General features: G+C 39.1%; 1 protein-coding gene across 4 annotated transcripts in view; it reads left to right on the top strand.

The window, feature by feature from the left end:
• Window positions 1–571: 571 nt before the first annotated feature.
• Window positions 572–25,709, top strand: part of LOC114880009 (regulator of G-protein signaling 9) — a 132,014-nt gene continuing 106,876 nt past the window's right edge. Inside the window, exons 1-2 of one of the 4 annotated variants that reach the window (XM_029195536.2) lie at window positions 572–1,148; window positions 1,328–1,360. The gene's annotated coding sequence lies outside the window, so the exon portion shown is untranslated. The remainder of the gene's footprint in view (window positions 1,149–1,327; window positions 1,361–25,709) is intronic. The other 3 variants (XM_029195537.2, XM_046285588.1, XM_046285587.1) reach the window with 3 other exon arrangements.

Genomic DNA, 25,709 nt, shown 5'->3' with positions numbered 1-25,709 from the left:
AATATTTGAATTATGGAATTAGAATTTTAGAACTGTAGATTTTTGAATTTTTGAATTATAGAATCGTGTAATCTTAGAATTCTAGAGTTATAGATTTCGGAAATGTGGAATTTTGAAATTTTAAAACTGGAATCTCAAGGTCTCAAAGTCTTAGAATTTTAGAATGATGAAGAAAACAATCCACATTTTTGTGGAGGCCAAGTCCAACCTGTCCCTAACTAGTTACGCTAATGAATCCATACTTCCACATTTAATTAATCTTCAAAATTATTATTCTCAAAAACAAATCCCTAAATAAAAAAAAAAATATTTCTAGTTTCTTATATCCACTAAAATTTACACCAATAAATCACCCTAAATTCCGTCGCATCCCACATACCACCCCAGTATTCACATTATATATATCCGTCGTCGATAAAGTTCCGAGTAACTCGGTTGCGCAGTCTTCTCTGACGAAAGGTTGGTAGGAACGGGGAGGCTATGGTCATCGAAGGGGTGACTCGGCTGCTCAGCCCAAAGTGCGCGGTAACAACCGAACATCTCCGAGTGCACCCGAAGCGAAACCGAACGACTGGAATCCTTCTCCGACGACATCATGTCTGCGGGGTTCGACCTCCGCAAAGCGATGATCAATATTGAAACTCCATTATCACTAAACGACTCCGATTAATCAATCTTTGAAATCAGTAAATCTAACCAGTATCACCAGTAAAAGTGATGTAAGAAATAATCCAGTGTAGTGATCGGTAGAGGCGAGCCCGCATCCCGAGGAACGTGAAAAATTCTTTAAGGCATGTGTACATACAAGTGGTAAGGGGGTGTAGGATTTTGCAGTTTTATTGTTGTGTCTGGCCAGCCTCTTTCCCTGCAGATTGGCAGTGACCGTCGCAAAATATGCTCGGTATAGAGGCGGTCGCTGCGTCGTTGTCGTGGTTGGTACTAGTGCTAGCGTCAGTGCTGGTGGTGGTGCTGGTGTTGGTGATGAGAATGGTGTAGCGCGGGTGTGGGCGCGCGGTGCTGCCTTCAGTGCGGACGGTGGCTTTAGACTCGAAGCTGCGGAAGAAGGGCCGTGAGCTCGGCTGTGCTCCGATGGCCTGATATAACATCACGGGACGCGTATATGAAGCTACACTGCCCTGACTCGTCGAGTGAGTAAATTATTCCTTACTGTGACCGCGACAAGAATCCTCGCTTTCTTATTTAGTCGCGCAATGTCAACATTGACTCGTCCTTGTATGCCAATTTTCACGCGTGTTCTGTGTCAAGGATATCTTCCTTTTATGCCATTTTGTGCAGTGTAATTCAGGTGATTTTCTGTGCTTTCTAGTAAGGAGAGGATGTGTCCCATGCAACTACCAGGGTGGGTTACAATACTTTCACTTTTTTATTGGAATCCTGGAATTTTTTAATCTTAGAATTTTAGGAATTTGAATAATTGGCCAATTTTTATTGAGACGATTCCTGTGTGCCATAACGTTTAAACAGTGGCCCTTGTCCACGCGATATCGCGTGATCGGCAATTTTGTGTTGACGATCGATCACGGGACATCGCGTAATATGTTAGATTGATTTTTGGTAATCAATAAAAATTATAAATAAATAAACGCCTGTATTTGTTCGATTTATTTATGTCTATTACTTTTTTCTTATTGTATTTGTTTGTTAGTTTGTTTCTATCACTGTGAAGAATGGGCAGAGACGAATTGTAGATACATAATACGGTATGAAGAGGCCGCAATAAATATCGACCACGTATTCCAATGGTGAACGAAAGCTTTTAAGAAAGTGAACCGGGTCACGGTGCAGCTTTTCCTCTAACGCATACAAGAAAATTAAAGGAAGAAAAGCTATCCGTGAGAAGTATGAAATTTTTCATCGATTTTATGCAGCTTCTATAGCTTGCGGTTTATTTCGAAATTTATTCTTCCCCTTTGTTATTGAGGAAATGACGCATGAGAATAAGGTTATCGTCGAAATTTTTTTCTAAATAAAAGTAGTTTATTGCTAGTCGGAGTGTGTATTTGATATCGACATTGCTATAGTAACGAAAGGTACGATTGTACTTCCGTATTATTGAACTACTACCTTCTCGTGACTCAATGTGACTACTTTTTTCTTTTTTTTTTTATAGAATTTACTGTTGCAATAACTACATATGTAGGTTATTAGCGATAATTAGAAGAATTAATTATAAAATGAATGCTATTGTGACAAAAAGCAATGTCCGGAAAATTGCGATGCTTGGTAGATACAATTTTTTTGAACCCTAGTACATCGAACAGAAAGTTATTTTGACCTAGTATGCAATATATAGTGAGCAAGACTTAGTACATATTCGGCGTATGAGAATTAACATTTCAAAACACAAATTCTAATTTTAAGATTTCGAAATTTCAAAATTATTAGTTTCAAAGTTTCAAAATTAAAATTTGCTGAAGTTATGGGAAAGGCCCCTGCAATTTTGATGATTTTTGAATATACTATAAAATTCGACATTTTAAGAAACTTTTTTCCTCTAACCTATATGTCGGACTCGCTTAGTTTCCGAGATATTCGCGAAAAACTGTGAGTACTACTACATTGATTTTCGCCTGTACGTATACGTTCGTAGCCATGCGTCGTCGGCAAGCGACCCTCGCTTATCTACTGTTACTGTCAACAGCACCACATGGTCCGGCTACCATCCATATAACGGGTGAGCTTAAAAATCAAACTTAGCAGATTTCAATAATTTTTAATTTTTATATGCCGCCCCGCGGTGACCGAAATATTAACTTAACTTAACCTATGCTAACTTAAACGAACATTTAAACGACCATTCACGAGATTTCTCGTGTTTCAATGCTGAGATGCGGTCCTTTAAGTGTTAATCTACTAATTAGGTTAAATAAATTATAAAAATCTACATTTTCAGCAACTGTTTCCTCTTATCCGTCTAGAATAGGTTAGGTTAGGTTAAATTAATATATCGGCCACGCAAGTTAAAATTCAAAATTACTGAAATGAGTTAAGTTTGATTTTTAAGTTCACCCGTTATACAGGAGGTTGCCAGGCTCACAAGTGCCGCTGCTTTCAGGAACAGTAAGCAAGCAACGGTCGCATGCACTGCTACGGACGCAGACGTATAGGCAGAATCACTGTAGTGGTAGCGATATTTTTTCGTGCATATTTTAGAAACTAACCACGTCCGACATATAGGTTAAAGGAAAAAAGTTGTTTAGAATGTTGAACTCTACAACATATTTAAAAATTATGGAAATTGGAGGGGGAGCACCGTTTCTATAAGTTCACCAAAAGTTTCAACATTTAAATTTAAAAATTGCAAAATTCCAAGTCTAATTTACTAATTTCAAAATTTCAGAAATATAATTTTAGAATTCCAAAATTCAGATTTTCAAAGTTTCAAAATTCAATTGTCGAAATTCCCAAAATTGTCAGATTTTTTAAATTTGATCTTATAAAAATTTCATACGTTCAAAATCTCTATATTTGAAAGATTAATTAACCTCGACTAACGACTGAATGCAGGGTCATTTTGATCAAGTATGAATTGTACATCATCGTGTGTGTACTTTCTTCTGCGCGTATATATATTTTATTATCCTTAAATATATTTTAAAATTTGTGTATAATTATGATCACATTATTATGGGTCAAAGTGATGACCTTGTATTCGGCCAATATATCAGTCAAGTACATAATATGGCTTTTGAGTATTAAAAACACCAACATAGTTTGAAATCATATTATATTGGATTGGCCAAGAAATAATACCGGCTTTTTACATAAGTTTAGCTGCTTTTAACCCTCGGACGGCGAACTATGAAGGAAGTTACAATTTTAATTCAAGTTTGCATTTTAGATTATTTTCATTTTCTAAAATTTTACACTGCTCCTCTGAAAATTATTTTGTTAATATCTGAAACTCTTTCATTTCATCTTTGCCTATATTTTGTAAGTTTGGATCTTAATCGCTCCAGACTGCGCTGTTTAAGGGTTTAAAAATTCATTGTAGTTTCGCTATAAAAGCTGCCTAATTCCTGATAAATTGTTCAATTCGGCAACATTAGATATAATACCAAAAATGATTACATACGATAAAACAAAATAAAAATACATCCACGTACATTACTAATTATTGTAATGATTATAATATACATTGTATATACCGAAACCAGTATACATATTTGTATTGAATTTTGAAATTTTTCAATTTTGAGCATCAAATTTTGAAAAAAGACTATTTCGAAAACTAACATTAAGTTTTGACATTTTTAAACTTTGCATTCTGAAACTTCGAAAACCTAAAAAATATTATGTATATGTATATATTGTCTTCATTATGTAGGTCTATTTCTTGCATTATATTGAAAAATACAGTTTTAAAAAATTAAAAAATTCCGTGTTAACAGCACTTTAAAATAAATAAACCCATTGGCTTCAGCTTTAAAATTTAATTAAAAAATATATAACAACAACAATACTCTTATTGCAACGCCAATGTTCATTTTTTATACTGAAAATAGTAAAAAATTTACACAGTAATCTTTTGGAACAAAAGGTTACATAGAAAATGATATTCTAAGACCTTATTATGAGAATATTATTAATAAGTTTATAGACATCAATATTAGAAAAAAATTGTTAATTTTTAAAAATAATTTAATGCCTATTGATTTTTCATTGTTTTGTAATTTCAAATTATAGTTATAATAATTAACACAATTTCAAAAACTGTGGTTTCTTTGACAAATATCACCCTCGTTCTTGTTTGGATAAGAAGGATCTTCATTTTTGTTCATATGCTTAGGGCCCGAAAAACCTAGACACGACCCTGTACACATAACACATCTCATTATTAGATCAAATTCTGCATTATACAATTACATGCTCAAAAGAGAACATATACGAATATTCAATTTATATTGGGTCAAAATGATCCTGCATTTGATTAATGATTACGCATGTTAATTTTTTGTATTATACTGAAGAAGGCAGTTCAAAAGTCCCGCGTTAAATCCAACATCTTGAAAATTTTATTGGTAGCCATGTTGCGACTTTAGAAGCCCAGATAACATAGAGACATTGTCAAAACATCCTAAAGATATCTGTTCCAGATATTCAGATACGAGGTTCGTCTCGTAAGTTTTTAAGACGTCTTAAAGACATGAATTTCAGGCGTCTGTACGACGTCCGGGACAAGACATCGTAAAGACGTCCAGGTAAGGTCGTAAAACGTTCAGACCTAAAATGGTCGTAAAATGGATGTGTTTAAGACATCGTGTGCTATCTGGGAAGATTTCTATTATGTCACACATTAACAAAATTAAATAAAGATATAATATACTCTGCTCGGAGTGAGAATAACCTTCCTAGATGACGATTTTTTGTTCTTTATGTGCATATATACTTGCTTTAGTTCTACACAATTTTTTAATCTATGGCAAGGCGCATGCGTTTTTGTGACGACCGTGTTGCCGAAAGTATACAGGGTGTCCCAGAACTCATTTTCACCCAGTGAAGGGGTGGTAGCTGGGGTGATTCTGAACAACTTTTTCCTTTGCGAAAAAGTTGTTTGAAGCTTCATTTTTGAATTATTAAGGAAAAACACTGACCAATCCGTACAGCGCGCGGGCTCAGGGACGGCAGCGTCGGCTACGAAAGCCGGGCTTGATGTAGGTCGCGAACGAACGGCTTGGCACCCAGTTGGCACAGCACAATAAAAAAATTGAACTGGTTAAACATTTTTAGTTGTTGTTTAAAATAAATACGGAATCTAATCTCTTGTTGCCAGTCATTATGTGAAAAAGGAAATTCTAAACATTCTAAATGTTTGAAATGGAATAATTAATAAAAATTTAAAAATAATTTAAATGAAACTTACCCATTCGTTCCTAAATTAACCTGCTATGCTAAAAATAGATAATTCTCACTGGGTCACTGTGTCGATCCTAAACATTCGAGGAGCGAACAAATTTTGTAGAACAGCTGATCTCCAGATAAGATCATTGAATCCACTCAACCACACGGTCACTATCAATATTCACAGAATTTTCGTTCATGTAAATAAACATTTTTATTCATTGTCACGTTGCTATTGCACTTATATTGGTCTTCCTTTACAACTTCAAATGGGACTGTTAGTTTGAACGTCGCTCTTTGTCTTTTTCTACATACGTTCGACAATAGGTCGTGGTTCGTGGCCGTAAAATCTGTTATTCTCGGTAACCAAGAGTAACCGATAGAGACTCGTGTCGACCCTTTGAATATTACCGATATTTGGTATAATTATTCAGTACAACTTTTGCCCAACGAGTCCTTATTATACTGACGTGGTGTCGATACTTGATCACGACCACGGTTCGAACGCAGAGCATACCCAACTCTTTGATTGGACAGTGTTTTTCGTTAAGGGGATAGACACAGTACGTGACGTCACCGATTCGGGACGTAGGTATTACAGTACTTTTTTCGTTGGGCCTGGTGGAGCCACTTGCATGTTTTGTTACGAACTTGAAAGGTTTAATTTTCAGCTAGCGTGCGCGCAACACGATCTAGGAAGGCAACAGCGCCTCAAGTATTTTTACAAACACATTCAAACGCTCATTTCGCCAGAGGCATCGCGACGATACGCCTGAAGAACGAAAGCGAAACATTGGCGCGCGTTTAGAGTGAGATGTACGGTGATCATGCTATCCTTCTTTCAACCCAAATGATAGAATTGTCCCGCTCCGAATTGTCCGCTGGGTTTTACATAGTGCACCGTAGCACTCCTCGCTGCTGAAAAATATATACCTACTCTGAGAAACCGAAGGAACGTGCAATCTGAGAATTATTTTTAGAAAAAGTTATTAACTTTTTTAAATAAATGTTTCTTAATTAATAAAGGTATACAGGATACGTCATGCAATTGGGACGGGTTATATCTTGAATTTGGTAGGAGATAGGAAAAAGCTGTTTATGTAAAAGTTCAATGGTATGATAATGTCTATTTTTCTGTGATTTCATTTTCTTCGTGAATGCAACGATGCACTCAAAAAATGCAAATCCACTTTTTATTTAAATGGAATTGCATTTTTTTTTTACTTGTGTCAACTCCTTGAAACATTCTGCATAAAAAAGTACTATGGTACTATTAGAACTAATAAATGGAGGGACCTGCCGTTTATACAGTAAAAGTTGAATATGTGCAACAAAGATTGGGACCCAGACGTTGCATATATCAGCCGAGGTGTCGAATCTCGGATTATATGCGATAGCCAGCCAAGCGTGAACGTAGAAAGGGACAGACAGTGGAGGAAAGAGAGAGAGAGGTCCAATGATCAAAGAAAAGAGCCGAAACGTATCGGTGTGACTAATACTAATTCAATTATAAAACTTCTTTATTTTTGACTGTTTTTTACTGAAACTTTTACTAATGCATTGATGAAATTTTTCTGATTAAAATGATACCAAACACGATATAGTTTGAATGGGGCGAGATTTGTTATGGGGCGCTGTGAAAAATCCAGGCGGGCGGCAGTCAAAACTTAGCGAAAAGGGACAATCTCAACATTCAGAATGAGAGAAGGACAGCATGATTGTAGCGCGTCTCACTCAGCGTTCGAGCGTTGTTGCCTTTTTCGCTTGCCTTCGCAGCACAGTTCGAGTGACGTAATCAAGCTGACGCTTGATTCTGGCTACGATTCCAGATCGGCAGCCTTTCTACTTAGACGCCACCTTATAACTACTAGCTGAACTAAATTTGTCACGTAACTTGCTCTGTAGTACCCAGATAATGGCGGAACTCGTCTTTGGGAATGCTTTTACGGGAATCGGTTATTCGTCCTTATATGAGAAGATCTTGAGCTGAATAAGGGCTCATTCGAAAGAGGAAGGTTCAATGAAGGGGGCTCAACAAATCGTTTTAGTCACAAAACTGTTATAGTTACTTAAAATGTACTTGGATTCAGCGGGCGTATTTTCTCGATTTTTCCTCTACTTTGGACACTTATATTATTGGATATCAACACAATCTCGTTAAACCATCGGTTGAGCCCCCTGCATTGGACCTTCCGCTTTCGAATGAGCCCTCACCCAGCCCTATGTGTTCTCTAATAAGGACAAATAACCGATTCCCGTAAACCCATTAATAGGCCCATTTTTGCCAGTAATGTCACCTCGCTGCATTACCCGTGTCTACCCCCTTAACCCCTTACACTATGTTGAAACTCGGAAAAAGCCAGGCCAAACACGAGGCGCCCGAATGGTGGGGATAGAAGCCAAAGCGGTGCAGACAGTGTCGGAACTTTGAAACATGATATTTTGCGATTGAGTGCGAGAAAGACTAGTTCGAAATCTCGATCACAAGTCAGACTCGTGATATTCAGGTTTGGCCTAAAATTTTCATCACGAGTCAGATTCGTCAAAATAGTGGAAAGGGTTAATAACTCTAAAACGAAGCCTTAGCCAACATTTTGGCAGAGGAAATAGTTGTTTATAATCACCTCAGCAATCATCCCTCCAAGGGATTGGACTTAATTTTGGGACACTCTGTATAGGATTTTTTCCGAGGTACTGTGCACCGATGACAAGATGTCCCATGAGAAGGGCGCAAATCGGATTGGTCAGAATGGAAGGGAGACACCTCATTTCACACGCAATATTAAATATATTAAATGAAGTACGAAATGATTATCGGTAGGTCAAAAAACCCGACCCTCGTAAACACAGAAATCCTACGCCTATGTAACGTGCGTCGTCAAAAACCCAAACGTTGGCGTTACGAAAGCGTCAAATGGTGGGGAACTGGCGGAGCGAACGAGGGTCCCCCCTTGCCCCTGTGCCGTCCCGCGAGACATCTTGTCATCGGTGGACAGTAGGTCAGTGTATGTACTGTTCGGTGATCGTAAGTTGCTGTCCAATCAAATTCGTTGACTTGCCTCCAGTCACATGTATTATGTTTATTGGCCGAGGCCCTTACATCCACAAATCTATCGTGTGACAAACGTCGCTAAGGACATATATTGAAACAGAATGAGATGAAGCGATAGCGAGCGACGATTATTTATTAAGAAAACAGGAGAGTTGTTACACTTTCCATAATGTAATTTCCATAAATTTTGCATAATAACAACTGTTGTCAAGAACGAGTATTATAAAAAATTCATTAATATCCCGAAAAAATCGCATGTTTATATAGTTAAATGTATCTTCCGCGAATATGGAAATTTTACGCCTATGCGATGTGACCGCTTATGTACTTCTCAAGTTACTGGTGGGTTCCTGGAGGGGATTAGGTGGAGCGAACGCAGAGTCCCCTTACCCCTCTGTCGGATCAGTTTATTGGTGCTCGGCAACTTACCAGCAACGAACAGTACTTACTTACATATGTACCTTAGAAATTTTTAAATGTTGACATGATAAAGTTTTAGAATAGTGAAGGTACCAGCCTATATTGTGTGTGTGTGTGTGTGTGTGTGTGTGTGCACGCGCACGTGCGTGGGGGGGGGGGATACCTTACCTAATTACGCCAATAGATGCACGCATAGTGATATGAAATCGAAATCAAAATTGAATGGTAACAAAGGTTTTAATCCTTAAACAGCGGAGTCTGGGTTAACTGAGACCCAACGGCTAACAATGTCCTAATTGTACTCATCCTCGCAACAGGCGAATATATATCATTATAATCAAAAGAATCCTTTTGGGCAAATCCCCTTGCCATTAATCTTGCCTTATACTTATATTCCGGATTTTCTTCCAGTGGTTTTAGAGCGAAAACCCATCGTGCAGTCAGGATCTCTGTGCGTTCCTGTATATTCACCTCCTTCCAAGTATTGTTCTTTTCTATCGACTCAATCTCTCTCTTCATTGCCGCTCTCCAATACAATTCATCATCCCTATGGCTTAATTCTTCAATCTGGGTTGGAACTTGTTGTACAAATGATACTGCGTCAAATGCCATATACATCTCGTAATCATCATATCTTTTGGTGGCTTTATTACTCTTTTTGTTTCCCTTTCTTCTTCCTTTGATGATTCTTCTACGATTTGATTCTCTTCTTCTTCATCATGCTCTTCCTTTCCGTTATGCTCTTCCTTTCCGTTATGCTCTTCCTTTTCGTTATGCTCTTCGACTCTGGTATTAATCTCTTCTTCCGTTCTCAAGTTCACATAACTGGTCTGTTTTTTATAATAAAATTCATCTTCTTTAAACACTACATCTCTTGCAACTATAACCTTTTTTCTTTTGATATTCCACAATCTATAGCCTGTTGTACAATAACCTATCATCATACATTCTTCTGTCTTTGAATCAAATTTATTCCTCAATTCTCTGGGTACGTGTGCATATGCCATTGATCCAAAAACTCTAAGATTTCTTACGTTAGGCCTTTCCTGAACTTGGACTTCTATTAAGTAAATATGCAGCCACTCTCACTGCTTCATTCGAAAAGTTCTTTGGCATATTGGCTTCTTGTATCATAGCTCTAGCTTTATCCATCAGGCTTCTATTAAAGCGCTCTGCCTTTCCATTTTGTTCAGGCGTGTATGGAATGGTATAATCTATACAAGTACCATTCAGTTTACAAAATTCCTTAAATTCTTGGGAAGTATACTCCCTTCCATTGTCACACCTTAATGTAGCTCTCTTCAAATTAAATCTGATTTACGCCATTAGTACAAATTGCTTGAAACAATCAATAACATCACTCTTGTTTTTAATCATGAATACCAGAATGAAATTTGAGAAGTCATCCACAAAAGTAACAAAATACTTCTTTCCACAATGGGATAACGGTGTAATAGGTCCAACCACGTCGGTGTGGACTATCTCAAGTAGTCGTTTTGCCTTAGTTCTCATTCCAAATTTAAGTCTGGTCATTTTCCCACTAATGCATGAGTCACATAATTCCACTTTATTAACCTTTAAGTTTTCCAATCCATCAACCATTTGTTTGCTTACTAGTTTCCCTAGGTTTGCATTACAAATGTGTCCATATCTATTGTGCCATAATTTAGTCTCATGGTTCTCCGTTTCTACACTGAGACTCTTATTTGTTTCAACTTTAAAACATATTTCATATAGATTACCTCTATGCCCAACTCCAATCAGTTTGCCTTCATTATACAAACTTACTTTACCATTACTGAAAATAACTTTAATATTTGCCATCTCCAACCTTTTTACTGAAAGCAAATTTCTTCTCAAACTTGGAACATATAACACATTCTTTATATTGCATTCAACATCCCTGTTATACACATTACTCGTTACTCTGATGTTGCTAACACCCATTGCCTCCATGTAATGGCCATTCTTTGCTACCGCTATTTTAATCGGTTTTTCTAATATTAAAAGTTCATGAAAACAAGTCTTATCATTCACAAGGTGGTTCGTGCAACCTGAATCTATGCAGAAGGTTAGATTACCACTATCTTCTTTCACATGACTTGAACAATTCTTCGAGTTTGACATAAAACAAACAGCACCAGATTGATCGTCATCATATCCTTTATCTGCATAATTGCTTCGCTTGTAATTCTGATGTGTATACCTCCTAAAATTACGTCCTCTAAAGCTATAGCCTCTACCTCTTCTGTAATTTCCTCTTCCTCTATTCTCTCGGTATTGATATTGGTCCTTTTTGCCTGTATTATTATCTGATGTGCTTTGACTCCATTCTGGACAATTCCGTCTTAAATGTCCTGCTTTTCCACATGAGTGACATATAACTTGTTTGTTTAGAAATGTTGCTGGCTTCGCATCATCTTCTTTATGATCTCTTTTACAATCAGTAGCTCTCCTTCTTTCAGCTTCTGCCCTTAGCCTAGCTTTTACTCTCTCTACAGTCAACTCGTCTTGTGGCATATTCTCTAGTACCGTCACAACCGTTTCAAAGGTTTTAGGCATCGCCAACAATAGATTGCAGACAAGATCTTGCTCACTTATCTCTGCTCCAGTGACCCTTAACTGTCGAATCACTTCATCAAAATCTGCCAAGAATGTCTCTAAATTGTCCCCGTCACTCAACCGCATGGTTATTAACCTTTTACGCAAAACTATTTGTCCTGGAGCACCCTTTTTCTCATACCTGTCTTCCAATGCTTTCCACATACTATATGCTGTTGGCTTGTCTCTCACATATTCTATCTATGAATTATGAATTGACTGTACTATAAAGGACTTGCATAAATTATCATCTTTACGAGCTTTCTCTTTCATTTGCGCATCATCATATAGCGTCTCATTAAATTCCACCCTGATGCATCCAATCACATCCTTCTCATTTAACAGTGTGGTCATCCTAAATTTTCACATATGATAATTGTTTGGATTCAGAAGCTCGACATTAAAATTATTTTGGTTCTCTATTTCCTTTTATTATTAATTTCCTGACTTTATATATCTGGGCCCATAACCTCTTGTTAGCCACGTGGAAAAGCAGAACTCGTGTAATTAATCTTAGTAGAACTATATTTATTATTTGGTTGATATTAATATAAATGAATGATAATTAAACACAAATAATACTTAGATAAATAATTATAATGAGAAAATAAAATAAGCATTTTAGTACTTGAATATTAGCAACGAAAATTAACTTGCAACGCACTTGCACGTGAACCCACCATGCTTATAACATAAGAACACCTAGTATAACGGGAAACGGAAATGACGCGTATAGGGAGTAAAGCATTACCACAACACATTTTATAATAAAAAATGTAGACATTTACCAAATTACTAAATGTGTAGTTAATTCTATTGTTGCGTGTCCGTTCGCGGTAAATAGGGACTTTCGGGATTAGAAGGCGCAGGTACGATAATCCGTGGAGCGCGGAGGTGCTCCGTTCGCAAGGCGCTCCGCTCGCAAGGCGCAGAAAATGAATCAAAACAAACTATTTTTATTGTTCACTGTGCTTTAATATTTAACTTTTTATTTAGACTGCCTTGTAACTTGACTTTGAAAATGTGCTGAATATAGCGCGTGAGAAAGATCTGTCTATTTTGACTGACAAAATCATTCTGCTGGTTCTGCGCTTGGCGGAGGAAATCTTCGCGCGTTGTCGGTCGATGCCCCTTCCTTCGTGGATCCTGGATCCTCCCTCAGGATCATCCCTCGTCCAATGGTGGAGGAGTCCACCCCGTCTTGCGTGGGCCCCTTCTCCTGGCTGTGGTCCACCCTCAGGCGCGTGGAAGTGGAGGCGCTCCGCCAAGACGCTAGAACGTTGCAGCGCACATGTGCTACGAGAAAGCGTGGGACCCAAAGAAAATAGGAAACGACAAGACCTTGTACTTGCCAAAAGGCAACTCTTGAGGAAATTTACGACCCTCTTAGAGTGCATGAAAAGACAGGATATAGGAAAAGACTTCGTTACTTTTAAGGACCGATCGTGACTTGGTCGAAAACAGCGAATTAGCTATGGTCTATCATAAATTCGTCTTTTAAGAATTTACTAAGTGAAACTATTCCATTCTCTGGATTTCCGGCCTTCTCTCAGCTCGATCACCCACGTCGAGGGGTTTACAATTTTGGCTTTGTTTATTTTATAATATGAGCGTACACGCAGATGGTTTAAACTCCGCTCTTAATTTATAGCCATCGATACAAAAGAATCCTCGAAGAACATTCGAGACATATCGATACAATAGACTATTCGATAAATATTCCCATCTCAATGTCGCCATACCACTCTAGACATATTCACGTGATAACGTTTTACGTTACACTATTATAAAAAGATAAGAACCAGAAATGAAATCTCTTTATTAAGTTATCTGATGAAAAATAGTTTTAATTACAAGATAGAATAAACCATACTAAACATTGGCACTTTTAATGTTAGCAGGGATTTATAAAAATTATATGCTAAATATTGTTATTATTATTTTTTAATTAACATTTTCGTTAGTTATTTATACAATTTATTCTGAAGGAAAGGCACTTTGTAGAATCAATGCTTTTCATAAGTTAAAGCCTTCGGTTTATTTTTTTGACTATTAGTAATATTGACAAAAAAGAACTTAAAGAAAACGTGTTTTTTAATATTTATTAAGGATTTCATATCTTTTTCTCTGTCAAATTAATATATTGTAAAATTATTGATACTTATAACTTTGATCATTGTGTCAAGAGTGACAATCATTAATCTTTGTTACCATATTTTGTCTTTAATTAAAGTAATTTTGATGTTACTTAAATATAAAATACAAATTCATTAAATATATTTAATCCTTTAAAACAGAATTTTATTTCAAACTGGCACTGATTGTATAGTTTGCCCTAGTTAATAAAACAGAAAGGTATTTAATTTTTAAATTAGTACAAATCTTTCAAATCATTGCTAGATTCTGATGTAAGATGCAGATAGTATAATCAACAAGTTAATTAGGAATATTCATTTACATATATGTACTTACATAAGTAGGCAGAGTTATGTCATTTCTTGTTTTTATACTAAACAATTATTTTAATACGTTAATTATCCTTAAATAGCTGAAAATCATTGCATTATAAATAATTTGTTTTATATGGGATGCAATTATAATATACAAAATCATATATTTAATCGCAGTTAATAGCATTGAAATCACTAAATAGAAAAGTGGCTTCCAAAAAGATCCATGTGAATTATTATATGTTCATCATTAATGACAACTTAAAATTTACAGTTACTGAATTATTAGCATAGAAAGAATGGTCACTGCTTATATTTTATATCAGTAAATTGATAAAACCTTGAAAGTGAGTTTTCAAAAATCAACAGGCAAGGATAGCTGTTTTATACAATGTTCTTATACAGTTGCAAAACGTTTAAAGTAATCTTTCTTAAAATCATGATTTTTAAGTCATATCATTGTTTGTTTACTTCTAAAAGTAATAGCAATATTTGAATGTTTCCATTTAATTTTCTCATTCTCTGTAATGAAACTTTTTTTTTTTAAGTAAAAAGTAACAAAAATTCCACATTCATACTGAGAATTGAAAAATATTTGATATGTTGTGACCAGGCACCTATTTATATTAGAAATTTAGGAGTGTAGCCATGATTGATTGGAAAACATAAGGAATCTGTTGAAATAGATAGGATTTATTGGATTAGATGGAATTACAAGTTTTAGGATACAGTTTCTTTTATTTATTCGTACACGATATTTTACGGTGAACGCCATGCTCATATTTCTCCCATTCAATAGGCGTCCAGGTATTATCGCCGAACTCTCCATATCGAACGGGCGTTTAGAAAACTAATTCTACTAAGGCGTCTAGAAGATGTTCTGTACTCTCTCGACCGACAGGCGTCCAGATATTATCGCCGTACTCTCCTTGTCGGTCAAGCATCCAGGAACAGTTCTCCCGTACTCTCTCTTCTTCCGGTAGGCGTCCAGGTATTGTCGCCGAACTCTCCTACCGGGATCTTTCTCGCTCTTCTCCGGCTGGCGTCCAGGTATTATCGCCGAACTCTCCTTCTGGAGTCCATAACCTGCCGACCAAGAGCGCCTGATGGTCTTACCTCGTCCTCTCTCCAGTGCAGTGGTGCCAGAACCGTGGGTCGTGGGCCAAATCTTTATCCTCTCCATGACGTTCTAGTGACTCCCCTATTTCAGTTGTTTCATCTAACACAAGCGTGTTGCCCCACGTGTCTGTGTGAGTTCGTCCGTTCGGCTGCTCCCGTCATTTCTACGTTATCGGCTCGATGCTCAAGCCACCTAAGCATGTGGCAGCAGCATCGATGAGTCGATAAAATAATATCATCTCGTCCATGGCAGTATGGCAGAATTGAGAAACCAGGAGATTTCGTTCGAATCCCGATTCTATGGTTTCAATTCTGATTTTAGAGCGAAGCTCTCCTTGGCGTGTTCGGCAGTAACATCGACTCGAGGCAATGTTACGATTCCCCTACCTCTACTACCATCTCTCGGGCCCCTCTCCTAAATTTCTCTTACATTCACATATTTTCAAAATAATTATTTTGAAATTTTGCGAAATTTTGCGTCGATCGTGCGTACGAGAACGTTCGCGACAAAAGGCGATCTCGCCGTATTTATCTACAGTAATAAAAATCATTTCTCTAATACCTATTGACCGTTTTATTTTCATTTTCAATTGTACCATGAAATTACTAAAAACAATGGTAATTATTTAGATTACGGACGGCAACTCCGATTTCGATGATTTTTAAATATGTTGAAGAAATCAACATTTTGAATAACTTTTTCCTATACATATAACCGCCGCTCGGCTTTAGTTTTCGAGATATTTTCGAAAAACTGTCGAAACTAATACATTTAATTCTGCCTGTTCGTGGCGGTTATATGTATAGGAAAAAGTTGTTCAAAATGATGATTTCTACAACATATTTAAAAAAATCATCGAAATCAGAGGTGCCGTCCGTAATCTAAATAATTACCAAAAGAGCATTACGACTTGAGTTTCGCTCTTGTCGGCCGTCCCGCGAGGGCCGCGTTTTGTTTTTAATACATTAATACTTTGAAATACATTAACTTGCGAAGTACTTAAAAAAAGGAGACGAACTGCTTTTTTTACTGATATTTTTTAAAATATTTAAGTTTTATATATATATACGTATGTATTGTAACAAGGTGGCACGATTTCTCCCCGTTACAATAATCCAGGTTTTCGCCCACCGCGCGCCTGGCTCTTAATACCCCTCCCCTAGCCCCTAGCCCCTTCATCCACCCGCTGGTATCGGGCCGGTAGAGGCGATGGAAGGGCTAGACAACGACGTTGCAACCCAGACCCCCGGAGGACTCCGTCCCGAGGCCGACGACGACCCTACAGCCCCCCACGAAAGGAGCGTTCAGCTAAGAAAAGCGACCCAAAAGGACACCGTGGGACCATCTACCGTCAAGCCCGAGGACCCTCAGCCCGCAGCCAGCATCGTCGAGCCCCGTCAGCCCTACCGATCTCGATCACCGGCCAATCCCTGAGCCATAAATCCCCTCTCCAAAAATTCCCTGCGACGGCAATTAGCGCGTAGCGGTCTTATTGTAAGCAAAATTACCTAGCAATTATACAGGGTGTCCCAGAACTGGGGTAGGAGCCGGAGAGGGATGATTGATGAGGTCATTCTAAACAACTTTTTCTTTTGCCAAAATGTTGGTGAAGGCTTCGTTTTCGAGTTATTAACGAAAAACACTGACCAATCAGAGCGCGCCGTTAATGCGGGCTGAATCACGAGAGTGTTAGGTATGCTCCGCGCGGTCGTGATCAAGTGCATCGGCACTACGTCGGTATAATAAGATTCGTTGGGCAGAAGTTGCATCGGATAATGAATAAAAAAAAGAAAAGAATAATAGGTAATTATTGAGAATAGGTTACACCTCACCAATTTTCATGAAATTTAAATATGTTGTAAAACTCGGCATTTTGAACAACTTTTTCCTATACATATAACCGCCGCTCGGCCTTAGATTTCCAGGTATTTTCGAAAAACTGTTGAAACTAACACATTGAATTCTGGCCATCCGTGTGTGTCCGTGACAACGTACGCATTAGTATGGGATCGCCGCTTTTCTACTGTTTTTGCAGGCAGCAGCAGGGCGACCGACATCAATATATATATATACCGCAGTTCACCAGAGTCCATAACTGCGAACAGACCAATTTTCGTTCTTCGCGCATCTCCAGTACGCATCTTCGCCCTGATTGGTGATACTCCCAAACGAAGTGGAAAGCGATTAGCAGAGAGCTCGCTGCGTTCCCCCACCATCTTCCAACCTGCGCGTCGCAGTTATGGACTCTGGTGAACTGCGGTATACATATATTGCGGGTGGGCATAAAAATCAAATTTAATTAATTTTCATGATTTTGAATCTCAGCATGTGTGTCTGGTCGCCATTAGGCGACCAGAATATCATTTTACCCTAACCTAACTTAATTCACTGATTAGCTAGAGTAGATTGGGATAGGTTAGGCTATATTAAATTCCCAGCTGCCATCATAGCTACGATACATTGAAATCATGAATGCAGAATTACACAAGATATACATTGGTCATCTGTCGCCGTGCTGTTGCCTGCAGAAACAGTAGAAAAGCGGCGTTCTCATACTAATGCGTACTTTGTCACAGACGCACACGGATAGCCAGAATTCAATGTGTTAGTTTCGATAGTTTTTCGAAAATATCTCGAAAACTATGGTCGAGCGGCGGTTATATGTATAGGAAAAAGTTGTTCAAAATGTTGAGTTTTACAATATATTTACCAGCTTTTTGACATACATATGTCAGTACTTTTTTATAAAGAATGTCTAGCTGCATCGTTTGATGCATAAAAAGGTACCCCATTCCATTTAAAAAAACAAAGTTGACCTTCATATATCCTTAACGCGTCTACGTATGAAAAAACTAATAACACCAGAACATACCCCACTTTATACCATTTAAGGGGGCCTCATGTAAAATGAAATTTTTTCGCATTCTTTTTTTTCGCTGAAATCGATAGGAAATTTCCTCGGGAATGCGATAAAAGAAAGTGATCAGTGTTTTTGTATGTTATTTTCAAAAACAAGTGAACGGTTGTATTGGGCGATTTATCTGTTACTCAAGTTTTAAACGCGTTTTTCTCGAAACGCAAAATTTCGCACGCCGTGCAACGTAGTTCAAAAACTAATTACTCGATCTTTATGAAACTTGGAATATATATTCTATAAACAATTGGCCTCAGCATGACATGCTCCGCTTTTTTTTTTTTATTTAAAATACTGTTATTAAGAATTTTTCATAACCGAAACTCCGGTTTTTTTTCAAAACTTTGCCATTTTCGCAATTTTGAAAATTTTAATAAAAGAAAAATGTCATGCTGAGCGTTTTTGCATAAAGTAGCTATTCCATTTCGATTTTTTTGTTCCAGATCATTTTTGTGTACTGTACACTGCACGGCGAATTTACAAGATGCCATTTTCAAGCCGCCATTGCACCATCGTTATTAAGAATCAAAATTTATAAAAAATATTTCTGTTTACACTATAACGTAAATAAATGACACTTCAAATTTTAAATCAATCGGCGCATTACATTTTCCACAAAAAATTCTTGAAAAACAGACCATTTACATGAGGTTGCCCCCTTAAGTCCCCTATGAAACATTTTTCACTACGTGCCACAATACCGCAGAAATCATGATGTCAAAATCGGTTGAAACACCCAATATATGTACTAAGGCACCGTATACATACATGTACGGATGTGACTTATGACGGCACTGACAAGCTAGCCAACGCCTGAAATTGACTAGCGGCCAACAGCTGACTTTTGACAACGCCTGAACGGACAATGCCCGGTGTCGGAATGTATATGTAAATAAATGTAAGATTTTTTGTATTATACATATATGTATATACAGGGTGTTACCTGTAACGTTACTCACGATTTTTCACCCACTTGCAGCCATCTGATTAAAAAAAGTTTAGAACAAGAGTTGCAGGGTATGAAGTGCACAATAGATATCAGTAACCAAAACTTTGAAAATAGTTTGTTTTCATGGCGAAGTCGAGGTCACCTTGGGTTTAACAAATAGGACCATATATTTTTCTTGTTTACTATATTTAAAGGACATCGAGACGAATTCAAAACACATATTACATAATATTTTTACTAACATATTACTTGATTTACAGAAGTGTAAATGTGAAATATTTAGATTTTCGTCGTATTTGACTTTGATAGTGCAAACATTACTTGACCCCGAAGAGATTACTGAATGTAAACTGTTGGCAAGCATGAACACACCTCCCGGATATCGACAAGAGCGCCCCCATGTGGTACAGATAGATCGGCAATGAAAGAAGGAGATCGTACACGTTTACTTTTCTTAATTTAATGTATTTTTCAATTTTCGTTCAATATATATTATTATAAAATGAAATACAAGTGTGTCAACGCTCATTCAATCCTATCATAAACACACGACTAGAACATAAGATAAATGCACTTTATTTAATTACATGTTCGAAATGCATTCCGCCTTCTGCGACGCAATATTCTGCTCTTTTACAGAAGTTTGAATGCGTTGCTGCAGTTAGACTGAGATGATTCTTTCTTGCAATTCTTCAATATTATTAATTGGTGATTGATATACAACGGACTGTAAATATCCCGATAAAAAAAAGTCAAGTCGTGATAAGTCTGGGGAACGAGCTGGCCACCGTTATTTCGTAATTGCAGCTCCTTCGTTAGTCCTCTTTTGTTTCCACACAAGATCGTACTTCCAAATACGACAAAAAGCTAAATATTTTACATTTCCACTTCTGTAAATCAAGTAATATGTTAGTAAAAATATCATGTAATATGTGTTTTGAATTCTTCTCGATGTCCTCTAAATATGGTAAACAAAAAAGATATATGGTCCTATTTGTTAAACCCAAGGTGACCTCGACTTCGCCATGAAAACAAACAGTTTTCGAAATTTTTGTTACTGATATCTATTGTGCACTTCATACCCTGCAACTCTTGTTCTACACTTTTTTTTGTCAGATGGCTGCAAGTAGGTGAGAAATCGTGAGTAACGTTACAGGTAACACCCGGTATACATCTATACTTCTATACTAATATACAGGGTGTTCCGTAACGTATTTTCACCCTCTGAGATGGTGGTAGGTGGCGTGATTCTGAACAACTTTTTCCTTTGCGAAAAAGTGGTTTGAAGCTTCCTTTTTGAATTATTAAGCAAAAACAGTGACCAATCCGAGCGTGTATAGCGCGCGGGCTCAGGGACGGCAGCGTCGGCTACGAAAGCGGGGCTTGACGTAGGTCGCGGACGAACGGCTCGGCGCCCCATTGGCATAGCACAATAAAAGAATTGAAGTGGTTGAACACTTTTAGTTGTTGTTTAAAATAAATACGGAATCTAATCTCTTGTCGCCTGTCATTATGTAAAAAAGGAAATTCTAAACATTCTAAACAACAAATAAAAATGTTTCAAATGAAATAATTAATAAAAATTTTAAAACAATTTCGATGAAACTTATCCATTCTTCTTATCCAACCTTCCTCATTCGAAAGAGGAAGGTTCAATGCAGCGCGCTCTGGTCATGATTGAACGAGATTTTGTTAATATCTAATAATATGAGTGTCCAAAGTAAAGGAAAAATCGAGAAAATACATCCGCAGAATCCAAGGTATTTTTAGGTCACTAAAACAGTTTTGTGACTGAAACGATGACCAGAGCGCGCTGCACTGAACCTTTCTTTTTCGAATGAGCCCTCACCCAGCCTCAAATATTCTCATACAAGGACGAAAAGCGAAAAATCGCGATTGCATTCCCAAAGACGAGTTCCGCCACAGCCGACTTTAGTACTAGCCGTGCTGAAGTAAAAATGGCAACACCGCGGGAGTCCGGTCTGAATATATCAACATCTAACCCTACTCTATCTGCCTCCCGGACTCCCAGACTCCCAGCCAATCAACGTCGTCGGACTCTCGGCTACTCTCTGGACTTCACATAACCTCTTTGGTTTCGTTCCAATAATTTCGCTTGTTTCAAGGTTTTTATTCACTTATATACACGTTTATCAATTCTTAAATGTTTCAATTTGATCCAAAGATGGTTTCATTTTGCTTCATACCTAAATTTTCTTGAAACCACTGTAAATATTTCAAATATCATGCTTCACAACACCAAACTACTTCGAGAGTACACAAAATTTATATCACATTTATAACAATTTTATACTACCACATCACTTCTACTTGCTATAGTTGCAACGTTTATGTATTGTTTATACATAATTAATACAAAATAGCGTATATTACTACAGCTTTTAATTAAAAAAGACGGTACTTACAATTCCGAGCACAGGACTCTGTTTTTGAAAATAGGACTCCCGATTGTCACGTGAGCGGTGTTGCCACGTTGTTCAGCATGGCTAGTACTAGAGTCGGCTGTGGTTCCGCCATTATCTGGATACTACAGAGCAAGTCACGTGACAAATTTAGTTCAGCTAGTAGTTATAAGGTGGCGTCTAAGTAGAAAGGCTGCCGATTTGGAATCGTAGTCAAAATCAAGCGTTAGCTTGATTACGTCAATCGAACTGTGCTGCGAAGGAAAGCGAAAAAGGCAACATCGCCCGAACGCTGAGTGAGACGCACTACAGTCATGCTGTCCTTCTCTCATTCTGAATGTTGAGATTGTCCTTTTTCGCTAAGATTTGACTGCCGCCCGCCTGGATTTTTCACAGCGCCCCATAACAAACCTCGACTCATTCAAACTATACCATTTTAATCAGAAAAATTTCATCAATGCGCTAGTAAAAGTTTCGGTAATTATTGAGATTAGGTTACACCTCACCGATTTTGATGAAATTTAAATATGTTATAAAACTCAACATTTTTAACAACTTTTTCTTATACATATAACCGCCGCTCGGCCTTAGTTTTCGAGATATTTTCGGAAAACTGCTGCTACTACTACAATGAATTCTACGTATACCTATGCATCTACGGCGGCGTATGCGTCAGCAACGGACCGCCGATTATCTGCTGTTTTCACAAACACATTCCGGCGGTCGGAAAGCCATAGATATAATGGGTGACCTTTTTAACACGGTATTGACGGTTTATATTTCTTTAATCTATAGATACATATTACCTCCGAAAAAGTTCGAAATCTAAAAGCATCGGCACCCTTTTCCCATAAATTATAACCGAACCTAACTTAATTATCCTATTTACATATTTACACAGTTATGCATCCTCCATCAATAGAATAATTAGGTAAGGTGAGGTTAGGTTATATTTTATGGGGCAGGTGTGAGACCCCGCCCACGCCTTCAAGAATCCAATGCCTGCTATTCGTCCCGAAAAATTTGTTCTACCGACTAAATATGGTTTCGAAACCATCATTTGTTTTAAAACATTTACCCGTTATATCTGTGACTTTTCGGCCGCCGCAATGTGCTTGTGAAAACAGTAGATAATCGGTGGTCCGTTACTGACGCATACGCCGCCGTAGATGCATAGGTATACGTAGAATTCATTGTAGTAGTAGCAGCAGTTTTCCGAAAATATCTCGAAAACTAAGGCCGAGCGGCGGTTATATGTACATAATTAGGTACATCTCACTCTAATCACGCGCAAATGTTTCGCTTTCGTTCTTTAGGCGTATCGTCGCGATGCCTCTGGCGAGATGAGCGTTTGAATGTGTTTGTAAAAATACTTGAGGCGCTGTTGCCTTCTTAGATCGTGTTGCGCGCACGCTAGCTGAGAATTAAACCTTTCAAGTTCATAATAGACCACGGAAGTGGCTCCACCAGGCCCAACGAAAAAACTGCTGTAATACCGACGTCCCGAATCGGAGAGGTCACGTGCCGGGTCTACCCCCTTAACTAGAGATAATTATCACAAATGACGTCATAAATTGATTCTCGAAGGCTACTCCACCTTTTTTTTTTAACGCGAACAAATCTTGCGTAAGACACCCCCGCCTTAACGGGGCGTTCTCCCGCGTAGCCCCCCCCCCCCCCCATTTAAGGGGAGTGAGCGATGTCAGAGCGACCAGTCGCCGCCTAAGCTCCTCTTCTAGATCCTGCCGCACGGCAACCACCCGCACCACCACCATCTTGGAGATAATCGCCTCGACCTCTCGGGAATTCCTCCCGGAAAATGGCAGGGGTCCTGGGGCGTCCCATTCCGGTGATCGGCCGTGTCCGGTCGTCAGAGGCGCCAGCACCACCCCTTCCATGGGTTGGGCGGGGTTCTCACCCCCCCTCCAAGCTGTCGCCTTCCTCTAAACTGGTGCACTTTCTGCACTTTCTGCAGGGCTCCTCTTGAAGGGCCTTCCTCGTCACTCTTTCGGTCTCCACCAGCAGTTTACCCAGGCGCATCTTGTCCTGCCGCAAGCCATCCACCTCGTCATGGAGGACCTCGATTTTCTCCTCCAGCCGTCGAATCTCCTCTTCGTTCCCCCTCCGGGACGGACGAGTAGAGGGAACGCAGTACGCGGCCTCCACTATGTGGGTTTCAAGGTGGCGGAAAGCCATCCTCCGCACTGACGTCCTCTTCAAATTCTTGGACGCCGCCGCTGTTTTCGTCACCAGCTTGATCCACGTGAGGGCGTCGGCGGCCCTCGCAGCCGACATTATCTTCCTCACATCCCTCCCCAACTCCTCGACGGAGGGCAGCGGGATGCTGCCCGAAGATGGGGAGGGGGGCATCCAGGGAGCCTATGATCTGCTGCTCACGGCAGAACTCTTCTTCTTCGTCCCTCTAATCGACGACCGTCCCGACGTGTCCTCCGTGTCCACCTCAGTAGAAGAGGGCACCAATTCCCGAAGAGTGGGCAACCGTCATGTCGGCGCGGCTGGTGCCGGCATGCGGGTCGCCTCGCCGCTAGTGCCCGGCCTGGCCTCTTCCTTCTCTGTATTCTTCTCCTTACCCGTATCCTTGTTCCTGTCCTGTGTACCAGCCAAAGCCGTCAACAGTTTGGTTCGTTCTTTCATGTTTTTCTTAAATAATTCCTCCATGTTGGTCCCACGAGAGTGGTCGGTCCCGCACGTCACCCCTGGGAGAGCGCGTCACCCCTTGCTAGGGGAAGGCTAATACACACGGAGGGTCGCCAGGTACCCCGGAGTTGGCCGCTAGCGATTGATGCACCGCCATGCCCGGTGCTTACTCCGGGCATGCCCTCCTCACCGCGCACTGCAGCTTGGGGCTGGGGATTTTTTATAGAGGTTGTCATCCTCGCGGGTCGGGCAATTAAGGGGTAACATCACTCTGAGCGCTAAAAAATTAAGGTCTATTATAATGAATTAGTGTGAACAAACGGTACAAGATATCAATATTTGTTTTTTTTTACGTTATAATACATGTTTCGGTGTATATAAAATAAATTTTCAATGGCTACTTAAAAACAAAATGGCGGCTCCATAGTCCTCGAATAAAATTAATATTTTTTCAAAGGACCTTCACGGCTGGACAATTTTCTGCGATCCATCAGTATCTGGGTAAAAAATTCTAAAAGTTTAAGAAAGTAGATAAGATTCGTCAGCAAAGTATGTAAGATTTTTTTGATTGCTTTTCAAGTTTCCATTTTATACGCATTTTTCGGCTGATTCTTTTACTAAAAAAAAATTTTTTTCCTTCAATATCACGCCATTTTATGAAAAATTGATATTTCTGAAAAATCCTACGTACTTTGCTGGCGAATCTTATCTACTTTCATAAACTTTTATAATTTTTTGACCAGATACTGATGTAGAAGCCGCGCACCTTCTCGCAGGGTCCCCCGATATTGGGCAAAACGCGCCCAAGGGCGTTAGCTGCCCCTTCTAATCGGGGGCCCAGACGGCCGAAATGTCTTTCGAGGCCCAGATACTTCAAGCCCTTACCCACCTGGACTCTCGTGACGTCCACCCGAACCCAAGACTCGGGCGGTGGCGCAACCTCACGCCGAGGCAAGTAAAACCACATCGCCTCGGTCTTGTGGGGTGCTATCTGTAGCCCCAGCCTCCGGATCGTCGCTGTGACGGCAGCCACACCAATCTCCGCTAGACCACTGGTCCTGCTCCAGTCCCGGTCGGCGGCAAGCACGTGTGTGTCATCAGCAAAACATGTGATGCTAACCCCGTCCGGGCCATGGCCCACAGAGCTCCAGTTGTACCCCACGTTCCATAATAGGGGCCCCATACAGGACCTCTGTCGACGCCCCTCCTATAGGTGCGTCCGTCCCGGCCCACATACTCGATTAACCTATCCCGTAGGTA

The sequence above is a fragment of the Osmia bicornis genome, chromosome 1 (genome assembly GCF_907164935.1).
Source record: "Osmia bicornis bicornis chromosome 1, iOsmBic2.1, whole genome shotgun sequence".
In the NCBI taxonomy this organism is placed as follows: domain Eukaryota; kingdom Metazoa; phylum Arthropoda; class Insecta; order Hymenoptera; family Megachilidae; genus Osmia; species Osmia bicornis.
Note: the sequence above shows the minus strand (reverse complement) of the source record. Positions and strands in the feature narration are given on the sequence as shown.